Source organism: Spea bombifrons, chromosome 5 (assembly GCF_027358695.1).
Source record: "Spea bombifrons isolate aSpeBom1 chromosome 5, aSpeBom1.2.pri, whole genome shotgun sequence".
Classification (NCBI taxonomy): Eukaryota; Metazoa; Chordata; class Amphibia; order Anura; family Pelobatidae; genus Spea; species Spea bombifrons.
The window spans coordinates 38,241,781-38,264,660 of NC_071091.1; the positions used below are offsets into that span (position 1 = coordinate 38,241,781).

The following is a 22,880-nucleotide window of genomic DNA, read 5'->3' on the forward strand; positions in this document are numbered from 1 at the left end:
GTGGTCATATGGCACATCAAAAAACACATGTGAAATCTTAGCCTTCATATGCAGGATCTCAAGTCTGCTTACCCTGTGACTCTAATGAAGCCACTTTAAACCAATGCAATGGCAAAAGGTCCCCTACGAGCTAGTCCCTTGCCTTGAAACCATGTAAAAAAATATCTTCTTTCTTAGCAGCTGTAGCTTGTCAGGATGGCCGAGTGGTCTAAGGCGCCAGACTCAAGAATGCAATCTTCTCTCTGTGAGGTTCTTCTGGTCTCCATGCGGAGGCGTGGGTTCAAATCCCACTTCTGACAGTCATCTTCTTTTGTGCTTTGAGCTTCGTTTAATTCAACATTTTTTTGAGAAAGAATCCAAGATTGAATTTAAGCGTTGAAAGAGTACATTGCAGAAGACATTGATTTCATAACATAAGACAGCAATGTACAATCTCTAGACTCAAAAGAACAGTAACCTGGGGATCTAAACCACCAGCAACCTCAAGACAACTCAAATCCTCAATCTTCCCATCCAAAGTCAGACACCTTACCCATTAGGCCACGAGGTCTTGACAAAACACAAGAGTCTTATTCCGCACTTCGCAGAGAAGACATACCGAAAGAGGTGAAAATAACGACCCAGGTGTAGATACTTTCCAATAGCTGTCACATAGATTTCTTGGGGGAAAGAGATAAGAAAGTGTACAACAGGAAATCAAGGGTGCCTGTGACTCTTATGGAGCCGCTTTGAGCCAAAGTCTTCATAACAATAGTTGGAAAAAGAATTTTCGTTTGTTCAAAGTTTTTGAAAGAGTAAATTGCAGACAACTTTGATTTAATCAAATCTCGCAACAACGCACTATCCGTAGAGGTACCTTGTAGGCCAAGATAGGGTTATGATCATATGGCAATCAACACTTGAAATCTTAGTTTTGACATGTCTGCCTTTCATACCAAGAGGGACTAAATATCTTGGGTGACACGTAACATGGAAAGAAACTGTTGAAATCTTAGTTTCCACTTGCCTGACATTCATTGATATGGAAGAACTCTAAAGAACAACAAAACCAAACCTCCGGCATCTCCGACCACGAAGGGACTCGAACCCTCAATCTTCTGATCCGAAGTCAGACGCCTTATCCATTAGGCCACGCGGTCTGCATGCGAAGTTTGCGAAAGAATGTGTGGATACGTTTCTCATAGAGAAACATAACTATATTTCCTTTACTTCACATGCCACAATATGCTTTTTATGACCACTGTCCTTCCTCTGACTGATGTTAATTAAGAACATGCAGACAAACGTAGGACACAGAAACGACTAATGCATTTGAAACATCTATGTACGAAGGATTATGCGTGAGTCAGATAGGTGGTTTCATGACGTCTGCGTTTTGTATATGTAGGCTCTGTGGCGCAATGGATAGCGCATTGGACTTCTAGCACTTGTCAAGGCATTCAAAGGTTGTGGGTTCGAGTCCCATCAGAGTCGTGGCTTTTCCAGTGGTTGACTGCATTTGATGTTCTTGTTTAGTTATAAGTTGCAATATCCACACATGGAAAAATTGCAATATCCACTCTGAAAAATTTCTGAAATACAATTGACAGATCTTAATCTGACAGATTTTAATTGACTGATTAAATTGTAATTCCAAATATCCACAATTTGTCTGTGAGAAATTATGGTAATCTGAAACAATAGAACGATTTAACACAAGTGTGGAAAGCAGTTTAGCGCTCCGTTTGTAAGATTAAAATTTTGATGCGAAAATAATGCCAATATTCAAAGGTTGTGGGTTCGAGTCCCACTAGAATCGTGTTTTTTTTCCAGTGGTTGACTGCATTTGATGTGCTTGTTTAGTTTTAGGTTGCAATATCCACAAATTGTCTCTGAAAAATGTCTGTAATACAATTGACAGATTTTACTCTAGTGTGAAATGTGTTTCAGTAGTGGGCCCTGTGGCACATTATACAAAGGATGATCACATAGATTTCTTTGGGCAAAAAGATTAGGAAATGTACAACAGAAAATCAAGGGTGCCCTGTGACTCTTATGGAGCCACTTGGAGCCAAAGTCTTCATAACAATAGTTGGAGAAAGAATTAAAGTTTGCCTTTAAGTGTTTGAAACAGTACATCGCAATCAACTTTGATTTCATTAAAGGTGTTGGTAACACACAATATGTCGAAGAATCCTGCATGCCCAGAGGGCGATAAGTATGGTGGTCATATGGCACATCAAAAAACACATGTGAAATCTTAGCCTTCATATGCAGGATCTCAAGTCTGCTTACCCTGTGACTCTAATGAAGCCACTTTAAACCAATGCAATGGCAAAAGGTCCCCTACGAGCTAGTCCCTTGCCTTGAAACCATGTAAAAAAATATCTTCTTTCTTAGCAGCTGTAGCTTGTCAGGATGGCCGAGTGGTCTAAGGAACCAGTCTCAAGAATGCAATCTACTCTCTGTGAGGGTGTAAAATATTCTAATACATTTTCTAACTTCAATTAAGATATGGACCATATATAATTATTAGTATAGGCAATAGTCAAAGATATATAATTATTAGTATAGGCAATAGTCAAAGATATGTAATCATTGTTCATAAATAAATGATAATTAAGATATATTAATATGTTTCAAGGTTTCCTTGACCTTAAATATAGAATGAAGGATTTGCTGAACAGGCAGTCTATAGATAGGATAGTAGCTTGCTAATGCATGGTATAGTTGTAACTCTAAAAGGGCATTACAATATACGTACAGCGACCACCTAAAATAGGGTTTGGGCGTGTAAGACCTAAGTGAACATGTTTGAACACCTAATTAGGTGAAGACCAATAGACTGACATCATTTTCAAATGATATATAAGCTTGGTGTACGAGAGGCATGGGAGGAGAGGTAGAGGAGAGATGTACTTGCCATCCACAGACTCTTCTTGTCCCAACACTCCCTCCCTCCATCCTCAGGAATGCATAGGACAGATGCCATCAACTAAATTCCTTTCCAAGGTTTTGTAAGACTTGTTTCGTATTATTTTTGTTATCTTCTTTTTATATTCTTCTTCTATTTTTGTTCGTATTAAATGTTTTACCTTTGTTTGCATCTAAGTGACTCTGCCTATTTTTGACGCACATACATTTATATGTGATCCAATTATTTGAAGTTTGTATTGGCCCTATATATTTTCTTACATATCTGGCGTGCCAGCCCTGCGTATTTTTTCCTGACCTTTGCCCTCCAGCTTGCTCAGGGGGAAGGGCAGATATATCTGTACACTTTTTGCAAACTGTCGGGAGAGAATTAAGAAAGAACCTTTGAGGATACAGACTTTCAGATTTTATTGGAACCAAAAGTGCTAAAAGACGCTATTGACGGCAGACGCAAGAAAGCCATACAGCGTGATACAACAGCCACTCAAGGAGAGTTCACTAAACAGGGTAAGTCATGGATTTTATAAAAACTTATGCTAACAAAAGTAAAATAACTTTTCAATTTGATAATTGTCCTACTAATGCACAGTTATGGGCTAGTATGTACAAACAATGTGAGCTAGAGAATATGAAGATAGATAAGAAATTGTTATGTATTGATAAACTTAAGAAGAAACTGCAAAATGTCCTAAGCATGTTTAAAACGTTTAATGACTTGATTGTGGAGGATTTACAACCTAGACAAAGTATTTGCATGATTAACAAAGTTGTACCAGAATCTAACCCTGATGACAATACTGACGACTTTAACAGCTGTCCCGACTGTTTTGTTTTAGCTCAGCAATTAGAGAACTTGGAGAGGGCTAGGGACAGACAAGCTCAGTTACTGTCTAAACTATGTTTAGAAAATAAGAAAGTGTCAGTTATCACAAGACAAGAAGGTAAGAAGGGCGTATCCTTTGTCCCTGAAATAGCTGGTACCTCAACAATAGATTCTGATGAGGAACTTGACGTAGGAGGAGTTGAGAGACAAAAGCTCAGAGACAGTGCAACAAAATTGACTTTAAAAATTAATGATCAATTAATGAAAATTGCCAAAGATATTCCTAAATATGACGATAAGATGGATGCATTCCATAATATTGATGTATTTGAAACAAATACAGACAAATTCCAATTAAGTAATAAACAAAGAAACGCCATTTTTAAGCTATGGATACCTTCACATATGTCCAAAAGGTTACAGGACACACCTACAGAGGATGCATTAGGTCAATTAGTGCATGCAAATGACATGGATAGATTGAAGCAATTAATTCTGTTTACAACTGGTGACTCATCTCCATCTCTTGACTTAATCGAATCTCTAAAAGTAAATCTTCAAGATGATCCCTTTGCATTTTTGTTGAAATTTGAGAAAGCCTATAGAATGGTAATGGGAGTTGATGATGGAGATGAACCACAGGCAATGATTATAGCATTTGTAAGGAAATTTAAATATCTAGATCCTGTATCAGTTCAGCTTGCCTCTGAAAAACCTAGTTTGCAAGAAGCAGCCATATTCATTGATCGTATTAGAAGAGCAATGAAAATGTCAACTGTAAAGGTAAAAGTATCTACAGTACAGGAACTAATTGACAAACGGCCAGAATTAACTCAGAATGACTGTCACAAGCCACAAACTAATCCTACTAATTTTGAACGATTTGATAATACTAACCGAAAGATATTCAGACCAAATGTTAGTTGTTATCATTGTGGTCAAAGAGGACATTTGAGGTGGCAGTGTAAACAATTTCTTCAAAATAGAAAATTTGTCCCTAGAACACAAAATTTTGGGAAAGAAAATGGGCTGGTGCCAACAGCCCCACCTACTGGTGAACAATTTAAGTCAACGTCCCCATACACTCCACTAATTAGACAGGTGCAAGAGCTCACAACAAATAGTACTGCTACTAATGTAACAAGAAAGAATGTCAGGAGGGGTCTGACACCCTCTCAGTGACTAGATAAGAATCAATCACTCTGTAAGTTGACCTATGTAGCTCCAGTGTCAACTGACAACTGTGGCAGACCATATGTCAAGGGAAAATTACAGGGAAAAGAGATTACATTCCTAATTGATACAGGAGCTCAATTAAGTGTGACTAATCAAGCTTTACCTATAACATCTAACTCACCTGTTTGCACGATTGTAGGTTTTAGTGGTAAAGGTAATACTTCAGCAACTTTGGTTACTGGTGTTTTGTTTGAGATTCCTGGCTATTTGTGTACTGAAATTGATATCTGGCATTGTCCTAGCTCAGAAAATATCTTAGGGGCTGACGTAATGAGAGAACGAGGTTGGGTCATTGACTTAGGGAATCAAGTGATTTGGAGAAGTAATAACCTTAAAGGGCCTGTAGTAATTGATCCAAGTGACTACAGTGTAGTGGCCGTCATCAATTTAATTGAGGAGGTATCCCCAAATCATGTATGGCCACAAATGGATTGTAATGACTTGACTCTTGTAGAAATTGTGCAGAAACATCCCTCGTTATGGGCTCAATCTAAGAATGAGGTAGGGACGATGAAAGATGTTGTTGTCAAAGTGGAAGGAACAGATCCCATAGCTCAGAAACAGTACCGATTGCCTCCAGATTCAATTGAGCCTTTGTCCAAAATTATTGAAGAACTACTTCAACAAGGCGTCATACGCAAATCAAATTCGGTGACAAATTATCCGTTATGGGCAGTTAAGAAACCAGATAATTCTTATAGAATGCTTCTAGATCTGCGTATGTTTAATAAATGTACCCCAAATGTGGCGCCAATTGTAGCAGATACCCCCGACATCATGTCTCGATTGAATGCTAAGGCAAAGTTTTTCTCGGTACTGGATATCAGTAATGGTTTTTTCAGTATTCAGATAGAGAGGAGTTGTCAATACAAATTTGCTTTTACTTTTCTGAATGAGCAATATGTATTTTGCAGATTACCACAAGGGGCGCACATGTCACCTAGTCTGTTTCATCAGGCATTGGCAAAAGTGTTATCAAAATTCTCAAGGCAAGATTGTATTCTACAGTATGTTGATGATATCATGTTGGCAACAGAGAGTAGAGAGGAACACCTCACCTTGCTAGCAGAATTGTTTAATCTGTTGTACGAGTCAGGATTGAAATTAAATCCAAGGAAGGTCCAATTACTGAAACAAGAGGTTCAGTACTTGGGAGTTTTGATAAGTCCAGGCCAGAGACGTCCTTTGCAGGAAAGAGTAGCAACAGTAGCAGCTTTGCCTGTACCTACAACTTTCAAAGCTTTAAGACAATTCCTGGGACTTGTAAATTTTTCTAGAGACTTCATAGAGGGCTTTGCTGAAAAAGCTAAACCCTTATATGACTTACTAAAAAGTACTGATGATGACAATTTGTTTGGTCCATGGGGAGATGAGCAGCAGAAAGCGTTTGAACAACTTAAACTTGATTTACAGAGAGCACCAGCTTTGACAACTGTGTATCCATCTAAGCCTTTTGCTTTACAAGTTCATACCTCGGAGACGGCTGTCTCGGCAGTTTTACTGCAGCTACAGGGAAAGGAATGGAGAATAGTTGGCTATTTTTCCAAACTCCTTTCACCTGTGGAAAAAGAGTTTGAAACGTGTGCAAGACATCTGGTGGGTGTACACTTTGCAGTCAAGGCGACTGAACATATTGTGGGGTTTAACAAACTAATTCTGCAGACCCCTCACTCCACCTTGAAATTGCTTCTTGAAAAAAGTATCCCAGGAGTGTCACATCAAAGATTTGCACATTGGTTGTTGTCTTTATCTCCAAAACAGATTGAAGTGGATCATAAAGCTAAATATGTGCTCCCTCAACTAATGCAATATGAGGGTGAATCACATGAGTGTGTTGAGACATTTCAGGGGGATTTTCCATCTCTTTTTAGAAAAGAAGTAGAGGAAACTGATGAACCAGTATTTGTAGATGGTTCTAGATTTTGTTTGAAAGGACAATATCATACCGGATATGCCATTTGGTTTCCAAAGAAAGGCCGAGCTATTCAGCATAGGCTACCAGGACATTTTTCTGCACAGAGAGCAGAAATTGAAGCTGTTAAAACAGTATTGGAAATTAATGAGAAAGAAAATAATGATCCTTTGGTAATCTATAGCGATAGTTCATATGTCGTACGTTCACTAACAGACTACTTACCTGTGTGGAAAAAACGAGGTTTTGTGGATTCATCTAACAAAATCTTAAGTCATGTTGATACATTGCAGACTATCTTTGAGCTTGCTTCTAAAAATCCTAACCGATATGCTATTGTCAAAGTACCGGGCCATAGCAGAGGGACTAGTGATTTAGCTTTGGGAAATGAGAAAGCAGATTCTCTAGCCAAGGAAGCAGCTTTGATAGGAGAGATAGTGATGGAACTAGAACCGTTGGAAGTACTACCAGTAAAGAGTAAGGAAGCAAATTTACCTTCATTTAGTGATGAACAGATGAAAGATCCGTTCATTGTGGAATGTAAGAATAAAATAACACCTCCTTTTGTTTGTGAAAATGGAGTGATTTGTTATGAAATGCAAGGTAATTTACTTCCAGTAGTGCCTAAACACTTGCAGACGGAATTCACCCGCTATAATCATGAAAGTTTAGGTCATGTGGGTCAGCAAAAGTTGCTGGAAATTCTCAAAGAGAAGTTTTATTGGGACAAAATGGAGGACTCTGTACAAAATGTTGTTCAGTCATGTCTCATTTGTGCTCAAGTAAACCCCAGGCCTAAAGGACAAAAGCCTCCACTTCTAAGAATTGCACCTGCAGACGGTCCGTGGTCTACATTGCAGATTGACTACGTAGGTCCCCTACCTTCAGGTAAACAAGGTCTCAGGTACGCATTGGTTGTGGTAGATGTATTTTCTAAGTGGGTAGAACTGTTGCCTGTCAGGAAAGATGATGCTTTGTCCACGGCAAAAGCATTAGTGAATCATGTTTTTTGTACTTGGGGAATCCCAAGGATGATTTCATCTGACAGGGGGAGCCATTTTACTGGCAAAGTCATGCAGGCTGTTTGCGCAATCCTGGGGGTACGTCAACAATTCCATGTTCCATACCATCCTCAGTCCGCAGGTATTGTAGAAAGAATGAACAGAACGATTAAGTCTAGAATTGCAAAAATGTTACTCGATAAAGGAAATACTTGGGTTGATGCAGTACCTCTGGTATTGATGAGTATTAGGGGAACAAGTTCCTCAACTACCCAGTATACACCTTTTGAATTAATGACAGGAAGGAAAATGCCATTGATCTTTCCTCATGAACCGTTTTTGTCTACTCCACAGAAAGATGCCATTGCAAGAACTAAGTGGTTACAGATACTTCAGGAGAATTTAAAAACAATTCTTCCTCACGCAGCGTCTAGAATGCAGCGTATGGTACCGCCTCACTCTTCTAAATTTGTGAAAGGAGCATCAGTAATGATTAAGACTTTTAGGAAGGCGGGACCTTGGGAAAGTAATTGGGAAGGACCGTTTGAAATAATCGATACTATGGGTCAAGTAATGATCCTTGTTCAAAGAACAGAAAAGACTGTGAAGAATACCCGTAGGCAGCAGAAGCTGTGGGTACATGTTGACCAGTGTAAATTGTATGTTTCTAACTAAATTCTGTTCTTGCAGGAACACAGTTCTGCAAGAAAATGGAGAAACAAAGCAGTTAACTATTGGACAGAGAATCTCCAAAGAAACAGCAATACAAGAAGCGTGACATCAAGATAGCGTGTTACATATTACTTCCATGGTTGTTGGTGCTGAGTTTTTTGGTTGCTGTGTTGTTTGAACTATATCAGAAGCCAATTGGAATTGATGATCCGACAAAGGACTTACCACAGAAGATATTGTTATCACATAAAATAAGAGAAGTTCAGGTGGATTAACTCCTGACATCAGACATTGATACATCAAGAGACATTGTTGGACAATTGATTCATTATAATTTAAGATATACAGATTTTGTATTTGATGGGGAAAATCTGGAACAATTAGATGTTTCAGCTTGTCTTCATTTTGTTTCCAAGGTAATATGTCTTCCAGGGCAAGAAAAGGTTGTCTATCATTCATCATGTGAGGCCAGGATTGAAAGTGTTACATCTATGCATGAATTAATGACTCAAGTAAAGATAGGAAAAGTTTGTTTTCAGGTAATGAAGGAAGAGTCATTGGTCAGAGCATTCTTTTCAAATTGTATGCATAATGAAACTCTTCACAGAGGATTATATTGCATAGAAGGAGAATTGAAAAAGTTGGAGATAGATGGGAAAAAGTTTAATGTCTCCACTATGGGCATAGAGCGTTTAAAAACACTACCTCTGCAATTTAATCTCACACAGATAGACCATTTTCCTTGGAAAACCTGGACTGAGGAAATAAAGAAAGATAAGGGATTATTGGCCATATTAAAACAACAATTGAAAAATGCCGAAATTGTTTTCCAACATAAACAAGGTGAATTAGAACAAATTCAACATCAATGGAATGATATGTCTGGAGTTAGTTGGTGGTCAAATTTAAAAAAATCAGTAAATATGTGGTCACAATCTTCGGTAAAATCCGCAGCTGGGAATATATTGTTGAATCCAATTGTTATTATAGCTATACTTGTTTTATTATGTATTATTTATCAAAGTTTTCTTATGTGTAGAATAAGTAAGATATATAAACATGTTAAGTATGAAGTAGATAAGGGAGATGGAATATTAAGGGAATTGATAAAAAGGGCACAATCCTCTCATTCCATAACAAATATAGAGAAAAGGGTGTCTCATGCTAATGATTATCATATGGTCCCAGGTAAAGTGTGATGTGATTGTAGTATAAATGTGATACGAATGTGATACGAATGGTGAGTAAATGTGTATATTTGAAAAGATATGATAAGGATATTATCCTATCATCAGGGGGAATTGTAAAATATTCTAATACATTTTCTAACTTCAATTAAGATATGGACCATATATAATTATTAGTATAGGCAATAGTCAAAGATATATAATTATTAGTATAGGCAATAGTCAAAGATATGTAATCATTGTTCATAAATAAATGATAATTAAGATATATTAATATGTTTCAAGGTTTCCTTGACCTTAAATATAGAATGAAGGATTTGCTGAACAGGCAGTCTATAGATAGGATAGTAGCTTGCTAATGCATGGTATAGTTGTAACTCTAAAAGGGCATTACAATATACGTACAGCGACCACCTAAAATAGGGTTTGGGCGTGTAAGACCTAAGTGAACATGTTTGAACACCTAATTAGGTGAAGACCAATAGACTGACATCATTTTCAAATGATATATAAGCTTGGTGTACGAGAGGCATGGGAGGAGAGGTAGAGGAGAGATGTACTTGCCATCCACAGACTCTTCTTGTCCCAACACTCCCTCCCTCCATCCTCAGGAATGCATAGGACAGATGCCATCAACTAAATTCCTTTCCAAGGTTTTGTAAGACTTGTTTCGTATTATTTTTGTTATCTTCTTTTTATATTCTTCTTCTATTTTTGTTCGTATTAAATGTTTTACCTTTGTTTGCATCTAAGTGACTCTGCCTATTTTTGACGCACATACATTTATATGTGATCCAATTATTTGAAGTTTGTATTGGCCCTATATATTTTCTTACAGAGGGTCTTCTGGTCTCCATGAGGAGGTGTGGGTTCAAATCCCACTTCTGACAGTCATCTTCTTTTGTGCTTTGAGCTTTGTTTAATTCAACATTTTTTTGAGAAAGAATCCAAGATTGAATTTAAGCGTTGAAAGAGTACATTGCAGAAGACATTGATTTCATAACATAAGACAGCAATGTACAATCTCTAGACTCAAAAGAACAGTAACCTGGGATCTAAACCACCAGCAACCTCAAGACAACTCAAATCCTCAATCTTCCCATCCAAAGTCAGACACCTTACCCATTAGGCCACGAGGTCTTGACAAAACACAAGAGTCTTATTCCGCACTTCGCAGAGAAGACATACCGAAAGAGGTGAAAATAACGACCCAGGTGTAGATACTTTCCAATAGCTGTCACATAGATTTCTTGGGGGAAAGAGATAAGAAAGTGTACAACAGGAAATCAAGGGTGCCTGTGACTCTTATGGAGCCGCTTTGAGCCAAAGTCTTCATAACAATAGTTGGAAAAAGAATTTACGTTTGTTCAAAGTTTTTGAAAGAGTAAATTGCAGACAACTTTGATTTAATCAAATCTCGCAACAACGCACTATCCGTAGAGGTACCTTGTAGGCCAAGATAGGGTTATGATCATATGGCAATCAACACTTGAAATCTTAGTTTTGACATGTCTGCCTTTCATACAAAGAGGGACTAAATATCTTGGGTGACACGTAACATGGAAAGAAACTGTTGAAATCTTAGTTTCCACTTGCCTGACATTCATTGATATGGAAGAACTCTAAAGAACAACAAAACCAAACCTCCGGCATCTCCGACCACGAAAGGACTCAAACCCTCAATCTTCTGATCCGAAGTCAGACGCCTTATCCATTAGGCCACGCGGTCTGCATGCAAAGTTTGCGAAAGAATGTGTGGATACGTTTCTCATAGAGAAACATAACTATATTTCCTTTACTTCACATGCCACAATATGCTTTTTATGACCACTGTCCTTCCTCTGACTGATGTTAATTAAGAACATGCAGACAAACGTAGGACACAGAAACGACTAATGCATTTGAAACATCTATGTACGAAGGATTATGCGTGAGTCAGATAGGTGGTTTCATGACGTCTGCTTCTTGCATATGTATGCTCTGTGGCGCAATGGATAGGGCATTGGACTTCTAGCACTTGTCAAGGCATTCAAAGGTTGTGGGTTCGAGTCCCACCAGAGTCATGGTTTTTCCAGTGGTTGACTGCATTTGATGTTCTTGTTTAGTTATAAATTGCAATATCCTCACATGGAAAAATTGCAATATCCACTCTGAAAAATTTCTGAAATACAATTGGCAGATCTTAATCTGACAGATTTTAATTGACTGATTAAATTGTAATTCCAAATATCCACAATTTGTCTGTGAGAAATTATGGTAATCTGAAACAATAGAACGATTTAACACAAGCGTGGAAAGCAGTTTAGCGCTCCGTTTGTAAGATTAAAATTTTGATACGAAAATAATGCCAATATTCAAAGGTTGTGGGTTCGAGTCCCACTAGAATCGTGTTTTTTTTCCAGTGGTTGACTGCATTTGATGTGCTTGTTTAGTTTTAGGTTGCAATATCCACAAATTGTCTCTGAAAAATGTCTGTAATACAATTGACAGATTTTACTCTAGTGTGAAATGTGTTTCAGTAGTGGGCCCTGTGGCACATTATACAAAGGATGATCACATAGATTTCTTTGGGCAAAAAGATTAGGAAATGTACAACAGAAAATCAAGGGTGCCCTGTGACTCTTATGGAGCCACTTGGAGCCAAAGTCTTCATAACAATAGTTGGAGAAAGAATTAAAGTTTGCCTTTAAGTGTTTGAAACAGTACATCGCAATCAACTTTGATTTCATTAAAGGTGTTGGTAACACACAATATGTCGAAGAACCCTGCATGCCCAGAGGGCGATAAGTATGGTGGTCATATGGCACATCAAAAAACACATGTGAAATCTTAGCCTTCATATGCAGGATCTCAAGTCTGCTTACCCTGTGACTCTAATGAAGCCACTTTAAACCAATGCAATGGCAAAAGGTCCCCTACGAGCTAGTCCCTTGCCTTGAAACCATGTAAAAAAATATCTTCTTTCTTAGCAGCTGTAGCTTGTCAGGATGGCCGAGTGGTCTAAGGCACCAGTCTCAAGAATGCAATCTACTCTCTGTGAGGGTCTTCTGGTCTCCATGAGGAGGCGTGGGTTCAAATCCCACTTCTGACAGTCATCTTCTTTTGTGCTTTGAGCTTTGTTTAATTCAACATTTTTTTGAGAAAGAATCCAAGATTGAATTTAAGCGTTGAAAGAGTACATTGCAGAAGACATTGATTTCATAACATAAGACAGCAATGTACAATCTCTAGACTCAAAAGAACAGTAACCTGGGGATCTAAACCACCAGCAAACTCAAGACAACTCAAATCCTCAATCTTCCCATCCAAAGTCAGACACCTTACCCATTAGGCCACGAGGTCTTGACAAAACACAAGAGTCTTATTCCGCACTTCGCAGAGAAGACATACCGAAAGAGGTGAAAATAACGACCCAGGTGTAGATACTTTCCAATACCTGTCACATAGATTTCTTGGGGGAAAGAGATAAGAAAGTGTACAACAGGAAATCAAGGGTGCCTGTGACTCTTATGGAGCCGCTTTGAGCCAAAGTCTTCATAACAATAGTTGGAAAAAGAATTTACGTTTGTTCAAAGTTTTTGAAAGAGTAAATTGCAGACAACTTTGATTTAATCAAATCTCGCAACAACGCACTATCCGTAGAGGTACCTTGTAGGCCAAGATAGGGTTATGATCATATGGCAATCAACACTTGAAATCTTAGTTTTGACATGTCTGCCTTTCATACCAAGAGGGACTAAATATCTTGGGTGACACGTAACATGGAAAGAAACTGTTGAAATCTTAGTTTCCACTTGCCTGACATTCATTGATATGGAAGAACTCTAAAGAACAACAAAACCAAACCTCCGGCATCTCCGACCACGAAGGGACTCGAACCCTCAATCTTCTGATCCGAAGTCAGACGCCTTATCCATTAGGCCACGCGGTCTGCATGCATAGTTTGCGAAAGAATGTGTGGATACGTTTCTCATAGAGAAACATAACTATATTTCCTTTACTTCACATGCCACAATATGCTTTTTATGACCACTGTCCTTCCTCTGACTGATGTTAATTAAGAACATGCAGACAAACGTAGGACACAGAAACGACTAATGCATTTGAAACATCTATGTACGAAGGATTATGCGTGAGTCAGATAGGTGGTTTCATGACGTCTGCGTCTTGCATATGTAGGCTCTGTGGCGCAATGGATAGCGCATTGGACTTCTAGCACTTGTCAAGGCATTCAAAGGCTGTGGGTTCGAGTCCCACCAGAGTCGTGGTTTTTCCAGTGGTTGACTGCATTTGATGTTCTTGTTTAGTTATAAGTTGCAATATCCACACATGGAAAAATTGCAATATCCACTCTGAAAAATTTCTGAAATACAATTGACAGATCTTAATCTGACAGATTTTAATTGATTGATTAAATTGTAATTCCAAATATCCACAATTTGTCTGTGAGAAATTATGGTAATCTGAAACAATAGAACGATTTAACACAAGTGCGGAAAGCAGTTTAGCGCTCCGTTTGTAAGATTAAAATTTTGATGCGAAAATAATGCCAATATTCAAAGGTTGTGGGTTCGAGTCCCACTAGAATCGTGTTTTTTTTCCAGTGGTTGACTGCATTTGATGTGCTTGTTTAGTTTTAGGTTGCAATATCCACAAATTGTCTCTGAAAAATGTCTGTAATACAATTGACAGATTTTACTCTAGTGTGAAATGTGTTTCAGTAGTGGGCCCTGTGGCACATTATACAAAGGATGATCACATAGATTTCTTTGGGCAAAAAGATTAGGAAATGTACAACAGAAAATCAAGGGTGCCCTGTGACTCTTATGGAGCCACTTGGAGCCAAAGTCTTCATAACAATAGTTGGAGAAAGAATTAAAGTTTGCCTTTAAGTGTTTGAAACAGTACATCGCAATCAACTTTGATTTCATTAAAGGTGTTGGTAACACAAAATATGTCGAAGAACCCTGCATGCCCAGAGGGCGATAAGTATGGTGGTCATATGGCACATCAAAAAACACATGTGAAATCTTAGCCTTCATATGCAGGATCTCAAGTCTGCTTACCCTGTGACTCTAATGAAGCCACTTTAAACCAATGCAATGGCAAAAGGTCCCCTACGAGCTAGTCCCTTGCCTTGAAACCATGTAAAAAAATATCTTCTTTCTTAGCAGCTGTAGCTTGTCAGGATGGCCGAGTGGTCTAAGGCGCCAGACTCAAGAATGCAATCTTCTCTCTGTGAGGGTCTTCTGGTCTCCATGCGGAGGCGTGGGTTCAAATCCCACTTCTGACAGTCATCTTCTTTTGTGCTTTGAGCTTCGTTTAATTCAACATTTTTTTGAGAAAGAATCCAAGATTGAATTTAAGCGTTGAAAGAGTACATTGCAGAAGACATTGATTTCATAACATAAGACAGCAATGTACAATCTCTAGACTCAAAAGAACAGTAACCTGGGATCTAAACCACCAGCAACCTCAAGACAACTCAAATCCTCAATCTTCCCATCCAAAGTCAGACACCTTACCCATTAGGCCACGAGGTCTTGACAAAACACAAGAGTCTTATTCCGCACTTCGCAGAGAAGACATACCGAAAGAGGTGAAAATAACGACCCAGGTGTAGATACTTTCCAATAGCTGTCACATAGATTTCTTGGGGGAAAGAGATAAGAAAGTGTACAACAGGAAATCAAGGGTGCCTGTGACTCTTATGGAGCCGCTTTGAGCCAAAGTCTTCATAACAATAGTTGGAAAAAGAATTTACGTTTGTTCAAAGTTTTTGAAAGAGTAAATTGCAGACAACTTTGATTTAATCAAATCTCGCAACAACGCACTATCCGTAGAGGTACCTTGTAGGCCAAGATAGGGTTATGATCATATGGCAATCAACACTTGAAATCTTAGTTTTGACATGTCTGCCTTTCATACCAAGAGGGACTAAATATCTTGGGTGACACGTAACATGGAAAGAAACTGTTGAAATCTTAGTTTCCACTTGCCTGACATTCATTGATATGGAAGAACTCTAAAGAACAACAAAACCAAACCTCCGGCATCTCCGACCACGAAGGGACTCGAACCCTCAATCTTCTGATCCGAAGTCAGACGCCTTATCCATTAGGCCACGCGGTCTGCATGCAAAGTTTGCGAAAGAATGTGTGGATACGTTTCTCATAGAGAAACATAACTATATTTCCTTTACTTCACATGCCACAATATGCTTTTTATGACCACTGTCCTTCCTCTGACTGATGTTAATTAAGAACATGCAGACAAACGTAGGACACAGAAACGACTAATGCATTTGAAACATCTATGTACGAAGGATTATGCGTGAGTCAGATAGGTGGTTTCATGACGTCTGCTTCTTGCATATGTAGGCTCTGTGGCGCAATGGATAGCGCATTGGACTTCTAGCACTTGTCAAGGCATTCAAAGGTTGTGGGTTCGAGTCCCACCAGAGTCGTGGTTTTTCCAGTGGTTGACTGCATTTGATATTCTTGTTTAGTTATAAGTTGCAATATCCACACATGGAAAAATTGCAATATCCACTCTGAAAAATTTCTGAAATACAATTGACAGATCTTAATCTGACAGATTTTAATTGACTGATTAAATTGTAATTCCAAATATCCACAATTTGTCTGAGAAATTATGGTAATCTGAAACAATAGAACGATTTAACACAAGTGTGGAAAGCAGTTTAGCGCTCCGTTTGTAAGATTAAAATTTTGATGCGAAAATAATGCCAATATTCAAAGGTTGTGGGTTCGAGTCCCACTAGAATCGTGTTTTTTTTCCAGTGGTTGACTGCATTTGATGTGCTTGTTTAGTTTTAGGTTGCAATATCCACAAATTGTCTCTGAAAAATGTCTGTAATACAATTGACAGATTTTACTCTAGTGTGAAATGTGTTTCAGTAGTGGGCCCTGTGGCACATTATACAAAGGATGATCACATAGATTTCTTTGGGCAAAAAGATTAGGAAATGTACAACAGAAAATCAAGGGTGCCCTGTGACTCTTATGGAGCCACTTGGAGCCAAAGTCTTCATAACAATAGTTGGAGAAATAATTAAAGTTTGCCTTTAAGTGTTTGAAACAGTACATCGCAATCAACTTTGATTTCATTAAAGGTGTTGGTAACACACAATACGTCGAAGAACCCTGCATGCCCAGAGGGCGATAAGTATGGTGGTCATATGGCACATCAAAAAACACATGTGAAATCTTAGCCTTCATATGCAGGATCTCAAGTCTGCTTACCCTGTGACTCTAATGAAGCCACTTTAAACCAATGCAATGGCAAAAGGTCCCCTACGAGCTAGTCCCTTGCCTTGAAACCATGTAAAAAAATATCTTCTTTCTTAGCAGCTGTAGCTTGTCAGGGTGGCCGAGTGGTCTAAGGTGCCAGACTCAAGAATGCAATCTTCTCTCTGTGAGGGTCTTCTGGTCTCCATGCGGAGGCGTGGGTTCAAATCCCACTTCTGACAGTCATCTTCTTTTGTGCTTTGAGCTTCGTTTCATTCAACAATTTTTTGAGAAAGAATCCAAGATTGAATTTAAGCGTTGAAAGAGTACATTGCAGAAGACATTGATTTCATAACATAAGACAGCAATGTACAATCTCTAGACTCAAAAGAACAGTAACCTGGGGATCTAAACCACCAGCAACCTCAAGACAACTCAAATCCTCAATCTTCCCATCCAAAGTCAGACACCTTAACCATTAGGCCACGAGGTCTTGACAAAACACAAGAGTCTTATTCCGCACTTCGCAGAGAAGACATACCGAAAGAGGTGAAAATAACGACCCAGGTGTAGATACTTTCCAATAGCTGTCACATAGATTTCTTGGGGGAAAGAGATAAGAAAGTGTACAACAGGAAATCAAGGGTGCCTGTGACTCTTATGGAGCCGCTTTGAGCCAAAGTCTTCATAACAATAGTTGAAAAAAGAATTTACGTTTGTTCAAAGTTTTTGAAAGAGTAAATTGCAGACAACTTTGATTTAATCAAATCTCGCAACAACGCACTATCCGTAGAGGTACCTTGTAGGCCAAGATAGGGTTATGATCATATGGCAATCAACACTTGAAATCTTAGTTTTGACATGTCTGCCTTTCATACCAAGAGGGACTAAATATCTTGGGTGACACGTAACATGGAAAGAAACTGTTGAAATCTTAGTTTCCACTTGCCTGACATTCATTGATATGGAAGAACTCTAAAGAACAACAAAACCAAACCTCCGGCATCTCCGACCACGAAAGGACTCAAACCCTCAATCTTCTGATCCGAAGTCAGACGCCTTATCCATTAGGCCACGCGGTCTGCATGCAAAGTTTGCGAAAGAATGTGTGGATACGTTTCTCATAGAGAAACATAACTATATTTCCTTTACTTCACATGCCACAATATGCTTTTTATGACCACTGTCCTTCCTCTGACTGATGTTAATTAAGAACATGCAGACAAACGTAGGACACAGAAACGACTAATGCATTTGAAACATCTATGTACGAAGGATTATGCGTGAGTCAGATAGGTGGTTTCATGACGTCTGCTTCTTGCATATGTAGGCTCTGTGGCGCAATGGATAGCGCATTGGACTTCTAGCACTTGTCAAGGCATTCAAAGGTTGTGGGTTCGAGTCCCACCAGAGTCATGGTTTTTCCAGTGGTTGACTGCATTTGATGTTCTTGTTTAGTTATAAATTGCAATATCCACACATGGAAAAATTGCAATATCCACTCTGAAAAATTTCTGAAATACAATTGGCAGATCTTAATCTGACAGATTTTAATTGACTGATTAAATTGTAATTCCAAATATCCACAATTTGTCTGTGAGAAATTATGGTAATCTGAAACAATAGAACGATTTAACACAAGCGTGGAAAGCAGTTTAGCGCTCCGTTTGTAAGATTAAAATTTTGATACGAAAATAATGCCAATATTCAAAGGTTGTGGGTTCGAGTCCCACTAGAATCGTGTTTTTTTTCCAGTGGTTGACTGCATTTGATGTGCTTGTTTAGTTTTAGGTTGCAATATCCACAAATTGTCTCTGAAAAATGTCTGTAATACAATTGACAGATTTTACTCTAGTGTGAAATGTGTTTCAGTAGTGGGCCCTGTGGCACATTATACAAAGGATGATCACATAGATTTCTTTGGGCAAAAAGATTAGGAAATGTACAACAGAAAATCAAGGGTGCCCTGTGACTCTTATGGAGCCACTTGGAGCCAAAGTCTTCATAACAATAGTTGGAGAAAGAATTAAAGTTTGCCTTTAAGTGTTTGAAACAGTACATCGCAATCAACTTTGATTTCATTAAAGGTGTTGGTAACACACAATATGTCGAAGAACCCTGCATGCCCAGAGGGCGATAAGTATGGTGGTCATATGGCACATCAAAAAACACATGTGAAATCTTAGCCTTCATATGCAGGATCTCAAGTCTGCTTACCCTGTGACTCTAATGAAGCCACTTTAAACCAATGCAATGGCAAAAGGTCCCCTACGAGCTAGTCCCTTGCCTTGAAACCATGTAAAAAAATATCTTCTTTCTTAGCAGCTGTAGCTTGTCAGGATGGCCGAGTGGTCTAAGGCGCCAGACTCAAGAATGCAATCTTCTCTCTGTGAGGGTCTTCTGGTCTCCATGCGGAGGCGTGGGTTCAAATCCCACTTCTGACAGTCATCTTCTTTTGTGCTTTGAGCTTCGTTTAATTCAACATTTTTTTGAGAAAGAATCCAAGATTGAATTTAAGCGTTGAAAGAGTACATTGCAGAAGACATTGATTTCATAACATAAGACAGCAATGTACAATCTCTAGACTCAAAAGAACAGTAACCTGGGGATCTAAACCACCAGCAACCTCAAGACAACTCAAATCCTCAATCTTCCCATCCAAAGTCAGACACCTTAACCATTAGGCCACGAGGTCTTGACAAAACACAAGAGTCTTATTCCGCACTTCGCAGAGAAGACATACCGAAAGAGGTGAAAATAACGACCCAGGTGTAGATACTTTCCAATAGCTGTCACATAGATTTCTTGGGGGAAAGAGATAAGAAAGTGTACAACAGGAAATCAAGGGTGCCTGTGACTCTTATGGAGCCGCTTTGAGCCAAAGTCTTCATAACAATAGTTGGAAAAAGAATTTACGTTTGTTCAAAGTTTTTGAAAGAGTAAATTGCAGACAACTTTGATTTAATCAAATCTCGCAACAACGCACTATCCGTAGAGGTACCTTGTAGGCCAAGATAGGGTTATGATCATATGGCAATCAACACTTGAAATCTTAGTTTTGACATGTCTGCCTTTCATACCAAGAGGGACTAAATATCTTGGGTGACACGTAACATGGAAAGAAACTGTTGAAATCTTAGTTTCCACTTGCCTGACATTCATTGATATGGAAGAACTCTAAAGAACAACAAAACCAAACCTCCGGCATCTCCGACCACGAAGGGACTCGAACCCTCAATCTTCTGATCCGAAGTCAGACGCCTTATCCATTAGGCCACGCAGTCTGCATGCGAAGTTTGCGAAAGAATGTGTGGATACGTTTCTCATAGAGAAACATAACTATATTTCCTTTACTTCACATGCCACAATATGCTTTTTATGACCACTGTCCTTCCTCTGACTGATGTTAATTAAGAACATGCAGACAAACGTAGGACACAGAAACGACTAATGCATTTGAAACATCTATGTACGAAGGATTATGCGTGAGTCAGATAGGTGGTTTCATGACGTCTGCGTTTTGTATATGTAGGCTCTGTGGCGCAATGGATAGCGCATTGGACTTCTAGCACTTGTCAAGGCATTCAAAGGTTGTGGGTTCGAGTCCCACCAGAGTCATGGTTTTTCCAGTGGTTGACTGCATTTGATGTTCTTGTTTAGTTATAAATTGCAATATCCACACATGGAAAAATTGCAATATCCACTCTGAAAAATTTCTGAAATACAATTGGCAGATCTTAATCTGACAGATTTTAATTGACTGATTAAATTGTAATTCCAAATATCCACAATTTGTCTGTGAGAAATTATGGTAATCTGAAACAATAGAACGATTTAACACAAGCGTGGAAAGCAGTTTAGCGCTCCGTTTGTAAGATTAAAATTTTGATACGAAAATAATGCCAATATTCAAAGGTTGTGGGTTCGAGTCCCACTAGAATCGTGTTTTTTTTCCAGTGGTTGACTGCATTTGATGTGCTTGTTTAGTTTTAGGTTGCAATATCCACAAATTGTCTCTGAAAAATGTCTGTAATACAATTGACAGATTTTACTCTAGTGTGAAATGTGTTTCAGTAGTGGGCCCTGTGGCACATTATACAAAGGATGATCACATAGATTTCTTTGGGCAAAAAGATTAGGAAATGTACAACAGAAAATCAAGGGTGCCCTGTGACTCTTATGGAGCCACTTGGAGCCAAAGTCTTCATAACAATAGTTGGAGAAAGAATTAAAGTTTGCCTTTAAGTGTTTGAAACAGTACATCGCAATCAACTTTGATTTCATTAAAGGTGTTGGTAACACACAATATGTCGAAGAACCCTGCATGCCCAGAGGGCGATAAGTATGGTGGTCATATGGCACATCAAAAAACACATGTGAAATCTTAGCCTTCATATGCAGGATCTCAAGTCTGCTTACCCTGTGACTCTAATGAAGCCACTTTAAACCAATGCAATGGCAAAAGGTCCCCTACGAGCTAGTCCCTTGCCTTGAAACCATGTAAAAAAATATCTTCTTTCTTAGCAGCTGTAGCTTGTCAGGATGGCCGAGTGGTCTAAGGCGCCAGACTCAAGAATGCAATCTTCTCTCTGTGAGGGTCTTCTGGTCTCCATGCGGAGGCGTGGGTTCAAATCCCACTTCTGACAGTCATCTTCTTTTGTGCTTTGAGCTTCGTTTAATTCAACATTTTTTTGAGAAAGAATCCAAGATTGAATTTAAGCGTTGAAAGAGTACATTGCAGAAGACATTGATTTCATAACATAAGACAGCAATGTACAATCTCTAGACTCAAAAGAACAGTAACCTGGGGATCTAAACCACCAGCAACCTCAAGACAACTCAAATCCTCAATCTTCCCATCCAAAGTCAGACACCTTACCCATTAGGCCACGAGGTCTTGACAAAACACAAGAGTCTTATTCCGCACTTCGCAGAGAAGACATACCGAAAGAGGTGAAAATAACGACCCAGGTGTAGATACTTTCCAATAGCTGTCACATAGATTTCTTGGGGGAAAGAGATAAGAAAGTGTACAACAGGAAATCAAGGGTGCCTGTGACTCTTATGGAGCCGCTTTGAGCCAAAGTCTTCATAACAATAGTTGGAAAAAGAATTTTCGTTTGTTCAAAGTTTTTGAAAGAGTAAATTGCAGACAACTTTGATTTAATCAAATCTCGCAACAACGCACTATCCGTAGAGGTACCTTGTAGGCCAAGATAGGGTTATGATCATATGGCAATCAACACTTGAAATCTTAGTTTTGACATGTCTGCCTTTCATACCAAGAGGGACTAAATATCTTGGGTGACACGTAACATGGAAAGAAACTGTTGAAATCTTAGTTTCCACTTGCCTGACATTCATTGATATGGAAGAACTCTAAAGAACAACAAAACCAAACCTCCGGCATCTCCGACCACGAAGGGACTCGAACCCTCAATCTTCTGATCCGAAGTCAGACGCCTTATCCATTAGGCCACGCAGTCTGCATGCGAAGTTTGCGAAAGAATGTGTGGATACGTTTCTCATAGAGAAACATAACTATATTTCCTTTACTTCACATGCCACAATATGCTTTTTATGACCACTGTCCTTCCTCTGACTGATGTTAATTAAGAACATGCAGACAAACGTAGGACACAGAAACGACTAATGCATTTGAAACATCTATGTACGAAGGATTATGCGTGAGTCAGATAGGTGGTTTCATGACGTCTGCGTTTTGCATATGTAGGCTCTGTGGCGCAATGGATAGCGCATTGGACTTCTAGCACTTGTCAAGGCATTCAAAGGTTGTGGGTTCGAGTCCCACCAGAGTCGTGGCTTTTCCAGTGGTTGACTGCATTTGATGTTCTTGTTTAGTTATAAGTTGCAATATCCACACAT

General features: G+C 38.9%; 19 non-coding genes across 19 annotated transcripts; 12 read left to right on the top strand and 7 right to left on the bottom strand.

The window, feature by feature from the left end:
• Positions 1–189: 189 nt before the first annotated feature.
• Positions 190–299, top strand: TRNAL-CAA (transfer RNA leucine (anticodon CAA)). Its single transcript has 2 exons — positions 190–227; positions 254–299. It is a non-coding gene; the product is annotated as a tRNA-Leu (tRNA).
• Positions 300–1,066: 767 nt separating this feature from the next.
• Positions 1,067–1,139, bottom strand: TRNAR-UCG (transfer RNA arginine (anticodon UCG)). Its single transcript has one exon. It is a non-coding gene; the product is annotated as a tRNA-Arg (tRNA).
• Positions 1,140–1,386: 247 nt separating this feature from the next.
• Positions 1,387–1,473, top strand: TRNAR-UCU (transfer RNA arginine (anticodon UCU)). Its single transcript is given in 2 exon segments — positions 1,387–1,423; positions 1,438–1,473. It is a non-coding gene; the product is annotated as a tRNA-Arg (tRNA).
• A 9,927-nt stretch (positions 1,474–11,400) lies between these two features.
• TRNAR-UCG (transfer RNA arginine (anticodon UCG)) lies at positions 11,401–11,473 on the bottom strand. The gene has a single exon. It is a non-coding gene; the product is annotated as a tRNA-Arg (tRNA).
• Positions 11,474–12,725: 1,252 nt separating this feature from the next.
• On the top strand, positions 12,726–12,835 carry TRNAL-CAA (transfer RNA leucine (anticodon CAA)). The gene is made up of 2 exons: positions 12,726–12,763; positions 12,790–12,835. It is a non-coding gene; the product is annotated as a tRNA-Leu (tRNA).
• Positions 12,836–13,602: 767 nt separating this feature from the next.
• On the bottom strand, positions 13,603–13,675 carry TRNAR-UCG (transfer RNA arginine (anticodon UCG)). The gene has a single exon. It is a non-coding gene; the product is annotated as a tRNA-Arg (tRNA).
• Positions 13,676–13,922: 247 nt separating this feature from the next.
• On the top strand, positions 13,923–14,009 carry TRNAR-UCU (transfer RNA arginine (anticodon UCU)). Its single transcript is given in 2 exon segments — positions 13,923–13,959; positions 13,974–14,009. It is a non-coding gene; the product is annotated as a tRNA-Arg (tRNA).
• A 918-nt stretch (positions 14,010–14,927) lies between these two features.
• Positions 14,928–15,037, top strand: TRNAL-CAA (transfer RNA leucine (anticodon CAA)). Its single transcript has 2 exons — positions 14,928–14,965; positions 14,992–15,037. It is a non-coding gene; the product is annotated as a tRNA-Leu (tRNA).
• Positions 15,038–15,803: 766 nt separating this feature from the next.
• On the bottom strand, positions 15,804–15,876 carry TRNAR-UCG (transfer RNA arginine (anticodon UCG)). The gene has a single exon. It is a non-coding gene; the product is annotated as a tRNA-Arg (tRNA).
• Positions 15,877–16,123: 247 nt separating this feature from the next.
• Positions 16,124–16,210, top strand: TRNAR-UCU (transfer RNA arginine (anticodon UCU)). The gene is given in 2 exon segments: positions 16,124–16,160; positions 16,175–16,210. It is a non-coding gene; the product is annotated as a tRNA-Arg (tRNA).
• A 916-nt stretch (positions 16,211–17,126) lies between these two features.
• Positions 17,127–17,236, top strand: TRNAL-CAA (transfer RNA leucine (anticodon CAA)). The gene is made up of 2 exons: positions 17,127–17,164; positions 17,191–17,236. It is a non-coding gene; the product is annotated as a tRNA-Leu (tRNA).
• Positions 17,237–18,003: 767 nt separating this feature from the next.
• Positions 18,004–18,076, bottom strand: TRNAR-UCG (transfer RNA arginine (anticodon UCG)). The gene has a single exon. It is a non-coding gene; the product is annotated as a tRNA-Arg (tRNA).
• A 247-nt stretch (positions 18,077–18,323) lies between these two features.
• Positions 18,324–18,410, top strand: TRNAR-UCU (transfer RNA arginine (anticodon UCU)). The gene is given in 2 exon segments: positions 18,324–18,360; positions 18,375–18,410. It is a non-coding gene; the product is annotated as a tRNA-Arg (tRNA).
• Positions 18,411–19,328: 918 nt separating this feature from the next.
• On the top strand, positions 19,329–19,438 carry TRNAL-CAA (transfer RNA leucine (anticodon CAA)). Its single transcript has 2 exons — positions 19,329–19,366; positions 19,393–19,438. It is a non-coding gene; the product is annotated as a tRNA-Leu (tRNA).
• A 767-nt stretch (positions 19,439–20,205) lies between these two features.
• TRNAR-UCG (transfer RNA arginine (anticodon UCG)) lies at positions 20,206–20,278 on the bottom strand. Its single transcript has one exon. It is a non-coding gene; the product is annotated as a tRNA-Arg (tRNA).
• Positions 20,279–20,525: 247 nt separating this feature from the next.
• On the top strand, positions 20,526–20,612 carry TRNAR-UCU (transfer RNA arginine (anticodon UCU)). Its single transcript is given in 2 exon segments — positions 20,526–20,562; positions 20,577–20,612. It is a non-coding gene; the product is annotated as a tRNA-Arg (tRNA).
• Positions 20,613–21,530: 918 nt separating this feature from the next.
• On the top strand, positions 21,531–21,640 carry TRNAL-CAA (transfer RNA leucine (anticodon CAA)). The gene is made up of 2 exons: positions 21,531–21,568; positions 21,595–21,640. It is a non-coding gene; the product is annotated as a tRNA-Leu (tRNA).
• A 767-nt stretch (positions 21,641–22,407) lies between these two features.
• On the bottom strand, positions 22,408–22,480 carry TRNAR-UCG (transfer RNA arginine (anticodon UCG)). The gene has a single exon. It is a non-coding gene; the product is annotated as a tRNA-Arg (tRNA).
• Positions 22,481–22,727: 247 nt separating this feature from the next.
• TRNAR-UCU (transfer RNA arginine (anticodon UCU)) lies at positions 22,728–22,814 on the top strand. Its single transcript is given in 2 exon segments — positions 22,728–22,764; positions 22,779–22,814. It is a non-coding gene; the product is annotated as a tRNA-Arg (tRNA).
• The last annotated feature ends 66 nt before the right edge of the window (positions 22,815–22,880 follow it).